The 13,331-nt window shown below is 33.8% G+C and overlaps 1 long non-coding RNA gene and 1 pseudogene across 1 annotated transcript; one reads left to right on the top strand and one right to left on the bottom strand.

The window, feature by feature from the left end:
* The window catches only part of LOC121736240, a 53,817-nt pseudogene extending 51,567 nt beyond the window's left edge, over positions 1-2,250 (top strand).
* A 2,234-nt stretch (positions 2,251-4,484) lies between these two features.
* Positions 4,485-5,655, bottom strand: LOC121735970. Its single transcript, XR_006036950.1, has 3 exons — positions 5,413-5,655; positions 4,880-4,956; positions 4,485-4,513 (listed from the first exon to the last, which is right to left on the bottom strand). It is a non-coding gene; the product is annotated as an uncharacterized LOC121735970 (long non-coding RNA).
* Positions 5,656-13,331: the final 7,676 nt, after the last annotated feature.

Raw genomic sequence — 13,331 nt, forward strand, 5'->3', positions numbered from 1 at the left:
TGTCCATGGGCGACGGAAGTTGCTTTCCATCAGGTGACCCGTTTGCTCGTTTGCCCCCTTATTTCATAAAAAAAAACAGTTAAAAACAATAGTATAAGACAGGATAATAAACTTCCATCTCTCAGTCATCCAAATTGATGTTTCCGATTATCAAACTCAATTCGTTTTGTCGTGTAGTAATATAATTTAACAGTAACATTGTCGTACAAATAGAACCTTCTATATTTTAGGAACATCAAGTCAAAGTATGAAATCCTTTCTATTTCTGTTAGAGCTACTACTTCCAAGATTTTTCGCAAATAAAAATGTTGTTCATCTTATCAAAATGAAGCTACTCACAAAAAAATAGCTTGATAGTTATCAAAAAAAATTGTTCTAGGGCTCCCGTAGGGCATCAGTTACTTCAACACTCTGTATCTGTATACCGAAAGCATTTTCCACTATTCTTCTAGCGCGAAGTAAACGATAATTAAAAATTTTTTGCTGTACTTAATGTTAATCGTAGTCTTGGAAAAGGTTTTAATAAATATTCTTTCAAGGGAAATGCTTTATCGCCAACTAGGACATGATCCTGTGGTAGAACACCGTTTTCTAATTCTTGGTACAAACTACAGTTACGAAATACGCCTCTATCAAAAACCCTTCCAAATTCCAATACACCCAACATCTATACTTTCTATATTTTCTATGAGAACAATGCTGGGTACTAAAAAAAGCCGTCTTCATACCCATACGGATGCCCAGATCGACAATTTATGTGGGTATGAAGACGGATTTTTTTTTAGTTCCCAGCATTGTTCTCATATAAAAAGTTGTTCATTTTGACGGGTTCATTTGATGGTTTCAAGGATAACGGTTAACATCTTGTATAACTAAAGCAATATTTATGATCTACAACAGCCATTAAGACAATGCTGTTCGTCTCTTTGTAATTATTATATTATAAACTTCCTGACACAGGGGATGCCTTAATAATGACACGTTTGTCGTCGATTGCTCCACAGCACCCCGGAAAGTTCTACTGTTCTCGAAATTCATTTTCAATTATTTTCCAGTCTGTAGAAATCTGAAAAAAAAAATTATGAATATTTTGTTACTAATAACTTTTTTTTGTTTCAGGTATCCAATAGGTCACACATTGATGATATATTGAGCAAAATAATAATGTAGTGGATACTTTTCGTGAACCTACACCTCCTCCTCCACCTCCAACAAAGAAGTAAAAAATCATTCAGCTCTTCAGCATGGTTTGACAATTAAAAGAGATAGCTGACACTACTAACTCAACAGCAGAAGAAAATTAGTTTGTGGTCTTCGGCAAACACGTCGGACTACAGCTGAAATCCTTCCCTTTACTATTCGCATTAGAAGCACAAGAGCACATTCAACTTTACTTAAATGGAATTCGACGTCAGCGCCTTGCATCTGAACAAAACATAGAAGCCAGTCGTCGTATGCTACAGAATCACCATGTAGCGATTCTTTAATGTATTATAATGACACCAGTAACTGTAATTTGAAAGAACAAGCAACTGAATGTATTTCCTCGTCCATTTTACAAACGCATCATTCTGAACATGTTACCGATTATCAGCTTTCCCCATATATGTTTCCGTTTGGCCATATAAAATAAAATAATAAAACTGAGAGTAACGTTACCATTATGTATTATCAAATGACTTAATTTTACTTGCAATGCAAAACGCCAATGTTGATAATCAAAAGTGATGGGAGCAAACTAAACATTAATAATAAAAGTGAACTAAACATATTTTATAAGAAATGTTGAAAATGATTCTATTATTAAGACACTGGTATCAAAGCTTCGCTGGAAAGCTCATGTCAAAATTCCCCACTCCACCACTTCCACACCCACCGCCCACGGCCTGCCAGCACTCAGATTATCAGAAAAGGTTGTTCAGGGAAGTAGCTAACGGAGTTTTAACACAGCTGAAGCTACATGACTGATTTGGTCGTCAGCTCTTAGTCGAGTAGTAGTAGAAGATCTATGAGTAAACAAACAAAGTTTATCTCTTTATAATATTAGTATAGATTAAAAACTACTGAATCGATTTTAATCATTTTTTCAGTGAGTGACATAGGCTATATATTTTTTACCCGTGCGAAGCCGGGGCGGGTCGCTAGTATATATAAAAAGATACGCCGAAGCTCACGAAAAGAGACTTAGTTAGAAGACTGAAAAGGACAAAACCTTTTGAGTTAGTGTATTAAGTGTTAAAATCAGTGTAAAAGACCTTAAAGTGACTGTGACGAATGTATTCTCCATTATAGAGACTTTAAGAAAGCGTTGATGGACACAATCTTAGTTAACTGTACCTAGCAGATTAAGTTAACGTAAAATTACTTATTAGTCTTAGTTAGGCTAGATTGTAATAATTATGAAATACCTATACATGTATTTTATGTACTTATTTAAAAAAAAGTAAATTTTTCATAATATATTAGGTAGTTATAGTCTGTTATAGTTATTTAATCTTACCTTGATAAATTCCTTTCAACTATTGATTGCTTCACAAACTTCAATAATGAATTCGAAATAATAAATTCAAGACTTTCGAGTTCAGCTTCCAACTCTATACGTAACAGACTGATTTGAGAATAATTCAATTCCCGTGAATTTCCAAATACCACTATATCGAAGCCATCTGATGATACACGCGAAAAATTCACCCCCTCTAAATTCAAGACCTCCAAGTTCATCTTCCAACTTTACACGCGATACGCACAGTCAATAATAAGATAAGCTTATTCATTTTTTGTAGATTCAGACTGCCAAACTTGGCTTACTAGCCAAAAGGGTCTGAATCAACAACAAACAACAAGTATTTCGGTCATTTACGTTTTGCCAAGTATGGCAAAACGTAAATGACCGAAATACTTGTTAATGCATACATCATGCCAATATTGAACTAATGATTTCTAAATTGCATGAAGTCAAAGCATTGAAATTTTATACCGTGACTTCAGCTGTAGCTGTAGCTGTACCTGCGTTGTGCATTCCACAAAATGTCAGGGAATGTTCAACCTGCAAGGAACGCTCATTGGAATACTACTTACCAATGCCTAATCAGTTGGTGACTTATCGACACTGGATTTATTAAGTCAGTTCATTTGAAAAGGATTGGAAAAAAGACAGTTCGTACACCCGTGAAAAAAGATTACAAGGTTAATATATATATTTTTTTTAATGAAATAAGGGGGCAAACGAGCAAACGGGTCACTTGATGGTAAGCAACTTCCGTCGCCCATGGACACTCGCAGCATCAGAAGAGCTGCAGGTGCGTTGCCGGCCTTCTAAGGGGTAATAGGGGAGGGTAGGGAAGGGAATAGGGGTGGGTACGGAAGGGAATAGGGGAGGGTACGGAAGGAAATAGGGGAGGGTAGGGAAAGGAAAAGGGTAGGGGATTGGGCCTCCGGTAAACTCACTTACTCGGCGAAACACAGCGGAAGCGCTACTTCACGCCGGTTTTCTGTGAGGACGTGGTATCTCTCCGGTCGAGCCGGCCCATTCGTGCCGAAGCATGGCTCTCCCACGTCAAAAATATTTCTGGAATTACCAACGACTCCACGAAATTTCATTATATCATTATTGCCCAGCTCGACAACCAATATGCCCTAGATGTTAAGGACATAATAATTAGACATAATAATAGAACCCAAAAAAACCGAAATCACAAAAATAGCAACTTGGTGAATGACGCATGGGTCAGAATACAAAATATTGTTAATTTAAAAAAAGAAAAGAAATACTTTGTTGACGCAAAACATGTTTGAAGAAAATAAAGGATTCCACTAAAACAAGAGCAAGATCTGAAGAAAACAAAAGTAGGGAGTTATTGGGCATTCTGTCCCACCTCCGTTCGCTCGCGCGCTCGCTCACTTTGGTGGAGGTGGGACAGAATGCCCAATAACTCCTGTTCGTTTATGCATCAACTGATGGTAAATGAAATGACATGCTCACGACATGCACCTCTGTCCGCTCGCGCCCTCGCTCACTTTGGTGTGTCAGTGTGCCACTTTCGTTTATGCATCAACTGATGGTAAATGAAATGACATGCTCACGACATGCACCTCTGTCCGCTCGCGCCCTCGCTCACTTTGGTGTGTCAGTGTGCCACTTTCGTTTATGCATCAACTGATGGTAAATGAATTGACATGCTCATGACATACACCTCTGTTCGCTCGCGCCCTCGCTCACTTTGGTGTGTCAGTGTACCATTTACCGTGGGTAAGATCACGTACCGATCATACTCCTAACTCGTGATCGGTTACGGCCCATGGTAAGATCACCTACTTTTTTACCAAAAAACATACCTCGGCTTAAATATACTAACACACTATGGTGTTTAGTATGTTTAAGCATACATTTCAGGGGATAGGAATTTAGGATCTTATCAATAAATAAACACCAGTTTTTTATGCATTTATACAAATAAACAAAATAATGTCTTCGTTTGTGTCATGTCGAATTCTTCGTCATTGATCATCCGATCTGAAAAAAGAAAACCGAATGTTATGTACATCCACACTTACATATAATCACCATTTAGAGTCACGAGTACTTTAAAACTACGACGACGATTAAGGATGTTTGAGTAATGTTTCATCTAAAAATTATGGATTAATTATGTTTCTTTGACTTATTGGCATTCAAATAATCTCGAAAATTTTAACGTTATATTATGCAATAACAGTTTTACAGGAAATATATTATGAATTTTTATATTTAAATTTGTTATTATTAAAATAACTATCGGTTATTAATTATTACTCTGATTAAATAATTACCTCTAATATGGTATCTACTACATAAACCTCATTCAATAAACTAGATACATTTAGATTCAAATTTACTTACAATTAAATAATGCCTGGTCTAATCCTTTTTCTGCGTTCCGCTGTGATTTTTGATGAACTTCTCTAATTTTCAAGCATCTGAAAAAATGAAAAAAATAAATATAATTTTTTTCCATCAAACAACACACGTAAAAGTATAATAGTGTTTTATGAATAAGGTAAGATATTCATATTATATTACATTACTCAATTAAATTTATAAATCATCCCTGCCATACCATGGTACGCCTGGTCTAATTGCATTAACTTTTCTTTGTAAAAAAGTTAATGCAATAAAATCATGAAGCTAATATAGGAAAATACTATTCAATAAGAGTACCACATTAGATTTAAATATTTGATGGGTAACGAATAAATATATTGGTAATTATTTAATTTTAAAATGTATCAATGTAATTACATTGATACATTATTAATATTATTTATTAATAATGAATCGTTTTCAAAAACTAAAATATTATCAATTTAAATCAAAACTTAAATAATTGTGTAATAAATTAAATCTATAATGAATACAATAACTACTACACTTACTTTTAACTATTCCTTTATCTTCCCATACACTTTTGATGTACTGAGCTGAAACCACGATGATACCTCTGCGCACTGCGTTGCAAATGAATGAGCCATCAGCCAAGACGGGAAATCATAGGAACTGCAGAACGACTGAGTCGCTAGGGTTGTCAAACCTACTATATAATATTATAGTATCCTACTATTTTAAGGGATCAAATACTATATTTCTAAAAAAATAGTAGGCGAAACTACTATATTTTGCGTAAAGCAGAACGCAGTCGAGCTAAAATGAATCTTATTCCAAAAACGTTGTATTGTATTGTGTGCGTGCCACGTGATTATTTTATTTTTTCTTTTTTTGTCATCTACTTACTATATTTTTTAAGTTGATAACTATATATGATAAATAAGTATTATATATGATAGAAAAAAGTTGGTAACTCTATTAGTCGCACGCAAATACATGCACATACGATGTTCCTGTGTTGAAACGTGAAGTTATCCATCCCAACATAGTGTTGCGATAATTCAAATTAATAGTTATACAAATAATCAGTAAGACATGAATAAATTCGATAAGATTTATCCAATAAAAATTAAACCATGCGTCAAATTCATAACTAAGTAAAATAAGGAATTATAAACATCGATAGACCGTGCTTGTAAATAATTTTTGAAACAAATAATTGTCACATTGATGTTGTTACGCATATTATATATGCGTAAATGAATTTAAAGGATGATAATTTTCATAATTTGATTGGAGGTAAAATAATCGTGTTTATTACCCATAATATTTATTTATAATTTATTGGATTTATAGGGTAAAAACTGATCGCCTCTTAAATTATCTCTTTAATCGAGTTCTCGCTTCTAGTTCACATCCCTGATCTGGAAAAAAGTGCAAGCTGTCAAACAAGAATATAACATTACACATACATACTGTAAAACCAACACTCGTTTTACGGTAGGGGAGCCGAAGAGAGGATTTCTGCAGTTGCTCGAGCGCGTCAGCTTATTTAATTAAGCTAATTATATTAAGCTTGTGTATGCTTCCCACATGTCTCTAGTTAACGTGGTATAGAAATCAGCTTATCTGAGTGGGGCGTTAAAAAATATATTTTTAAGTATCAAATTGTCAGATTAAAATAGAGAACGTTGTGTAGACCCCAAATAAGCTTTTATTTAAAGCACTTAAAGTAAAGGGAAATATATAAAGATTTGAAATTTTCAAAAATTAAAGTCCATATTTTAAAAACAAAGCCTTCTTGATTTATTTTTTTAATCCTGCTTGACGATTACATGTTTGTTTCCTTAAATTGAATGATAAATTCCCTTTTAAGACAATTTTTATATATAATTACTTTTTTTAACTTCTAAATAGCTCAAACTCAAACTCAAAATTTTTTATTCAGAATAAATTTTTTCAAATATTCTCTGAACGTCGGGGCTACACAGATGCCTACCACCGGTTCGGGAACTAACCCGGCGAGAAGAACCGGCGTAAGAAACTCGCACGGGGCCATCTTTTTCTAAAAAGATGGAAAATTACAAAAAATATATTATAAAATAACAGTGTCATTATGACTAAATAAAATACAACGAGTGTACAATTATTATACATATTATAATGAAACAGCTCTGCAGGGGGCGACCTTATTCCCATGGTGTACTATCATTCATGAAATCAATAACTTTATAGTACGCTTTGGTACACAAACGTTCTTTAACAACTTTTTTAAATCTATTAATTGAGAGATTTTGAACGATTTCTGGGATCTTATTATAAAGGCGTATACATTGACCTTTAAAAGAATTTTTGACTTTAGTAAGTCTAGTCACCGGAATTTCAAGCTTATGTTTATTACGAGTATTTCTCCCATGGGTATCACATTTTTTCGTGAATTGATATATATTCTTTTTAACATATAATACATTTGATAGGACATATTGAGAAGCAACAGTTAAGATTCCAGTTTCCTTAAATTTTTCTCTAAGTGAAGTATTATGGGCCAACTTGTAGATTGCCCGCACAGCTCGCTTCTGCAGCACAAAAATTGTATTTATATCTGCAGCATTGCCCCACAGCAAAATGCCGTAGGACATAATACTATGAAAGTAACTAAAATACACTAGACGTGCTGTTGTTTCATCTGAAAATTGTCTAATCTTACTTACTGCATATGCTGCTGAACTGAGTCTGTCGGCCAACCCAGCAATATGAGGGCCCCACTGAAGCTTGGAGTCTAGTGTAATACCTAAAAATACAGCTGTATCCACTAGCTCCATAACATCACCATTTAAAAGCACATTGGTTTCCGTTTGCCTTACATTGGGCAATTTGAATTTAATACATTTTGTTTTTTTACTATTAAGTAAAAGGTTATTAACACTAAACCAATGTACAATCTTTGAGAGAGCATTATTTACTTCGTCATAACACGCATTAAGCCGTTTGATATTGAATGTAAGAGATGTATCATCAGCAAATAATACTATCCCATGTTTATCTTTAATTAAGAATGGCAGGTCATTTATATAAATAAGAAACAAGAAGGGTCCTAATATAGACCCCTGTGGGACCCCCATTTCAATTTTTGCACCAGCAGATTTTTTACCATTTATCTCAACCCTCTGAGTTCTATTTGACAAGTAAGATTTTAGGAGGGCGAGTGCTGTGCCTTTTATGCCATAGTGACAGAGTTTCCTGACCAATGTTTTGTGTTGCACGCAATCAAAGGCCTTTGAGAGATCGCAAAAAACTCCTAGAGCATCCTGCGACGTCTCCCAGGCATTAAAAATACTACTGATCAATTCAACGCCTGCGTCTGTAGTAGACCGTCCCTTTGTAAATCCAAATTGTTTATTATGTAAAATATTATTTATATTAAAGTGCGTTAGTAATTGATTCAGTATTATCTTTTCATAAATTTTACTCAATGTCGGTAAAATAGATATAGGTCGGAAATTAGACGGGTCCAACTTACTACCAGATTTAAAAAGAGGTAAAACTTTACTGTGTTTCATTAGATCAGGAAATACGCCACTTTTTATACAATCATTAAATATAGTCGCTAAGTAGGGCGCGATAACATCGATTATAGATTTAATAACTTTCATTGATAGGCCCCACAAATCAGTAGTGTTCTTAATATTTATTAAATTGAAAGTTTTTAAAATGTCTTCAGGACCTACTTCTTTAAATCTGAAGTCGATATCACATTCATTTACATTTTCTTTAAGTAACAATATAGCATCATCAGGAGAGTTCTTTAGGTTACTTGTAATTGAAACTGGAATGTCAGCGAAAAATTTCTCAAAAGCAGTCGCAACATCATTGTCGGAAGTTATATTTTTGTTATCTATATTTAATTTAAAATCTGAGTTGTGACTGGCGACTCTTCCAGTTTCACTTGCTATTATTTGCCACGTTGTCTTTACTTTATTTTTTTAATTCTTAATTTTATTTCTAATGTGAATAGATTTGGCAGCCCCGCAGACTTGCTTAAATATTTTTGAATATAATCTTACATGGTTTATAAAGTGTTCACTTTGATTTATAGTTCTTTCATTATAAATGTCATACAGTTTTAATCTGCTTTTCATAATACCTGGTATAGCCCATTCACTAAATTTACTCTTATTGTTTTTTCCAACTGTCTTAGAGGTGAAGGTAGTATCAAAATGGTTTTTAATTAATTTGAAAAGATTACCAAATGTCATATCTGGACTACTATGATATTCTAAATTTCCAATCTTAGATATAATTTCACCCCTAAACTTCTCAATACGTTTATCATTAATTGGAATACACGTACTTTTGTTTTTACATACTTTTTTGAAATTCTTGTTCATGGGGAAAATAGCTCGTTGTCCACAGTGATCAGAGCTTAGTATGTTTAAGACTTCTTTCTTTAAGGAGTCTATATTGGTAAAAATATTATCAATGCATGTAGCAGTGTTGCCACTGATCCTTGTGGGTTCATAAAACAAGTTTGTCAAATTATATGATCTTAACAAAGAAGTGAATCTAACAGTGGTTGAATTATTGTCTAAAATATTTATATTAAAATCACCACAAAGTAAAATGTGTTTGTTAGATGCACTTATTTTTGTTAATAAAATCTCCATGTCCTTTTCAAATATATCATATAGTCCTAGTGGAGGCCTGTATACACATATAATAATAAAGTTTCCCACCTCTACGCAGGCTATTTCAGTTGTTCGTTCTGTAGAGAGGCTCACTAAGTCCTTACGTTCTTTATATTTTAAATTCTTGTTAATTAGTATGAGTGAACCACCTCTTATGGCTTTTTCTCTGCAGAAAGAACTTGCCAGCTGGTGCATACTATAATTTAACATTATTTCATTTTTCTTGAACCAATGTTCAGTAATACATAAAATATCTACATTATTGTTATTTAAAAATAAATCAATTTCTAGTTCCTTATTTGACATTCCTTGTATATTTTGATGCACCAGCGTAAGTGAACTAAGTTTACTATTTTGAATTAGATCTACAGTGCTAGAGACATCCTCTGTTGTCTTATAGTCTAATTTAAATTATTTTTATTTGGAACATATTCCAAGCTGTCATTAGATGTCATATCATTATGACCAAACTGCTCAACAGAAGCAGTTATCGTCCTACTAGCCAAGTTCTTGGCTGAATTTAAAAATAAAAAATTGAATAGCGTACTTGCTATAAGTCGTGTAAAGTAAAATGATAGAAAATATCTATCTAATGTCAACTTACATAATTTATAATTAAGAATATTATTAATGTCAATAATGTTTATCTTATTCTCAGTTTCATTCAATAATATACAATTATTATTAACAGCCTTATACAATTGGCTATTAAGCTTATATCTTAATTTGTTTTCCCATGGCAACCGTTTTATGTAGGGAAATGTAAATAAGATAACTTTACTTACATTTTTAAGTAAACTTAGTGATTCTATATACTTTTCCAATTGATCTTTATTGACATTTCCCCGTCTCCCTGACAATATTATTAATGTAGTATTCGGGCAGTGAGTAATGCTTAAAACTTTATTTGATATTTGTTCAAATGTAGCACCCGGCATACAGGTATTGCGTACTGACTGTCCTTCGTACAACTTACTCAGTTGCATTCCGACACCACGACCCAGCTCATCGCTGTAAATATTGATTGAGCCTGGTCTTGAGGCCAATGATGCATCTAAGTTTTCTATATTAGAGGGTTTGGAATGAGTCTCCACATCCATAGTAAGATTAATGATATCCGATGAACAGTTTACTTTACATTGGCATGATGAGTTTAGTAATAGAGACTTAAGTCTTTCTTCATTATAATGGGACTCCTCAAGCAAAGTGTTCAACGCTGATATATGACTAGATATTTCCAGTTGTGCCAGTTCATATCTTTTAGTAACAGATTGGAGGGAGGCATGTAAATATGTAATTTCTGATTGGAGACTGCATACCTCTGCCTCATATGAACATATCGTACTTTCCAATTCCTTGGTACTAGCTAAATATTTGTTCCTAATTAAGATTTTGTCTTTAGCAACCTTCGTTAGTTTAATAATATTTTTCTTATTATTTATTAATAATTTTCTGGTTTTTTTAATGAATTTATTAATTTTTATATATTTTTTTAGTTTATTTTTGCTTTGAAATGTGTAGGAAGGTATGCTGTCATCACCCGTTAAATCTATTGTTGGTAATAAAGTATTCTTATTGTTTGTGACATCTTTCTCTATAATACTAGGATCCCTCAAAAACATTTCTTGGAACAAGTTTTGTGTTTGTGAGGATTTGTGTTCATGAATTTCGGTTTCAAGCGACTTAATCTGTGTATGGGCTTCATCGAGTTTCCTCTTCCACATGGTAGTGTTGCTCAGGGCCTCCTCATACTCATCCCTACACTGGTCGAAGCTGTCCACCATATCTTGTAATTGAATATTCTTTTGACACAATTCCTCATAATTTATGTTTAACTTATTCAATTCAATTTTTAAGTCGCTATTTCTTTTAATAATATTTAACATTTCTTTTTCATGATCCTCGCGTTCAGAAAGCAATATTTCATTTTGATTTTTACACTCCTTAAGTTCCTGAAGTGTCAGACGGAGTTGCTCCTCAGTCTGACGAGCCAGGGTTCCTCTAGTCATCATAATAGCTAACAGTAAACTATAAGATAGTCAGTTAATTAATTGACTTATCTGTCTATCAATGAACCAACTATCTATTAGCTTGCACAACTGACACTTTCCAATATCTTCAGAGAGACCCAACCACTCGATATCTTTAGATGGTGAGATATATGCTCGGTGTAGAGGGGTCACGCAAGCTAGAGTGGGGTGTGTAAGATGTTAAAGAAGATACAAGTCTATACCAGGCCTACAAGCTAACCTATCAAGAATTATAGCATAAAGCAAGTGACAACGAAATGTGTTTATTTTTCTAAATAACTACAATGGCAGTGGAATAGATCTAACCAAATCCTCCTTATATGATCCTGTCACTCGATATCTTTAGATGTTGAGATATTTGCTCGGTGTAGAGGGGTCACGCAAGCTAGAGTGAGGTTTTGAGGGTTGTTAAAAAGGAACGACAAGGTTCATCAGTTCCACGGACCGGCCTAAGTAACCTATAACGAAACAGCTGATATATTGCTTTCCTCTAGCGGTGAATTGTGATATAATGGTGATTATTATGGCCTATCATCAATTTATATCAGCTCGTAATAGTAAATAATAAAATTATAATCCAATTTAAAAGATTTCTGTTGAGTTTTGAGCGTTTTTAATACAAAATTTAAATTACCTTGACAGCTGATCGCCGTTGACGTACAACTCGGGCGAGTTAACTTGACACCTGGCTTAAATTTTACCCCTCCCTCGCTTCCCCGCGCAGCACCCCGCTCTCGTCGTACGCGTCCAGTAGCGTTAGCATATTATATCTGTTACCGTTACACGTGTGTTATTGAGTTTGCGTTTCGGAGTTATTTGTTAGTAGTTAATGGTTATTGTTTTTGGATTTTTGTTGAGTTTTGTTGTGTTATTTGTTAGTTGTTACGTTTGAACGTTAAATTTGTTAAGTTTTTGTTATTCGTATTAACGTTTGAACATTGCCGTGCGTCTGTGGTATGAATTAGCTACTCACGGAATATATTAATATGAAGCTAGATACAAATTATCGGACGCATCCATAAACCTCGTATTCCTGCTGGGGAACCCTTGGGCGAGTCCAACTCGTACTTGGTTAATACTGTGGTTAGTGTAGCCCTATAAAAATAACTAGTTCCGGTAACGTAATTTTTTTTTTAAATAACTTAAAATAAAAAAACTTTTTTTGCACTCAGTACTTAAGAGAAACGTCAATTGAACCAGGTGTCATGTTAATTCGCCCGAGTTGTAGGTCACTTTCAATTTTACACAAAACTTGTTCACAGCACTGAGATTTATTATTTATCTTATTACTACTACCTATTATAATTAATTTATTAACTATTTTTAACAGTTTATTAAAGATTTATAATTATTTTACAATTTTTAATCGGGAGATATTACAATGACAAGTTAGTAGTAGGGTTGCCAGCGGGAAAAAAAAAAAAAAAACTGCTGCATTTTGTCATTGCCCCACTGTCATAAGATATGCTCTTAATATTTTTTTCTCCTCATTACTTAATCTACGAAATCTACTAGGTCCCCATGACACTCGAGTAACTACAAAATTAGCTTGCTCGCCTCCCTACTATGGACAGCGGCAGAGATACAATTACAAAGCATTTCAATGAAACGCCGCAGCGAGCGCGCCACGTAGATTCTTCTTTATTCAATTTTATTCCATATTCAGCTACCAATGTAGCTGAATATGGAATAAAATTGAATAAATATAATAAGGTCGAAAGTTGTACTTAAGGCATCATTAGTTTAAATAACGTT

The sequence above is a fragment of the Aricia agestis genome, chromosome 18 (genome assembly GCF_905147365.1).
Source record: "Aricia agestis chromosome 18, ilAriAges1.1, whole genome shotgun sequence".
NCBI lineage: Eukaryota > Metazoa > Arthropoda > Insecta > Lepidoptera > Lycaenidae > Aricia > Aricia agestis.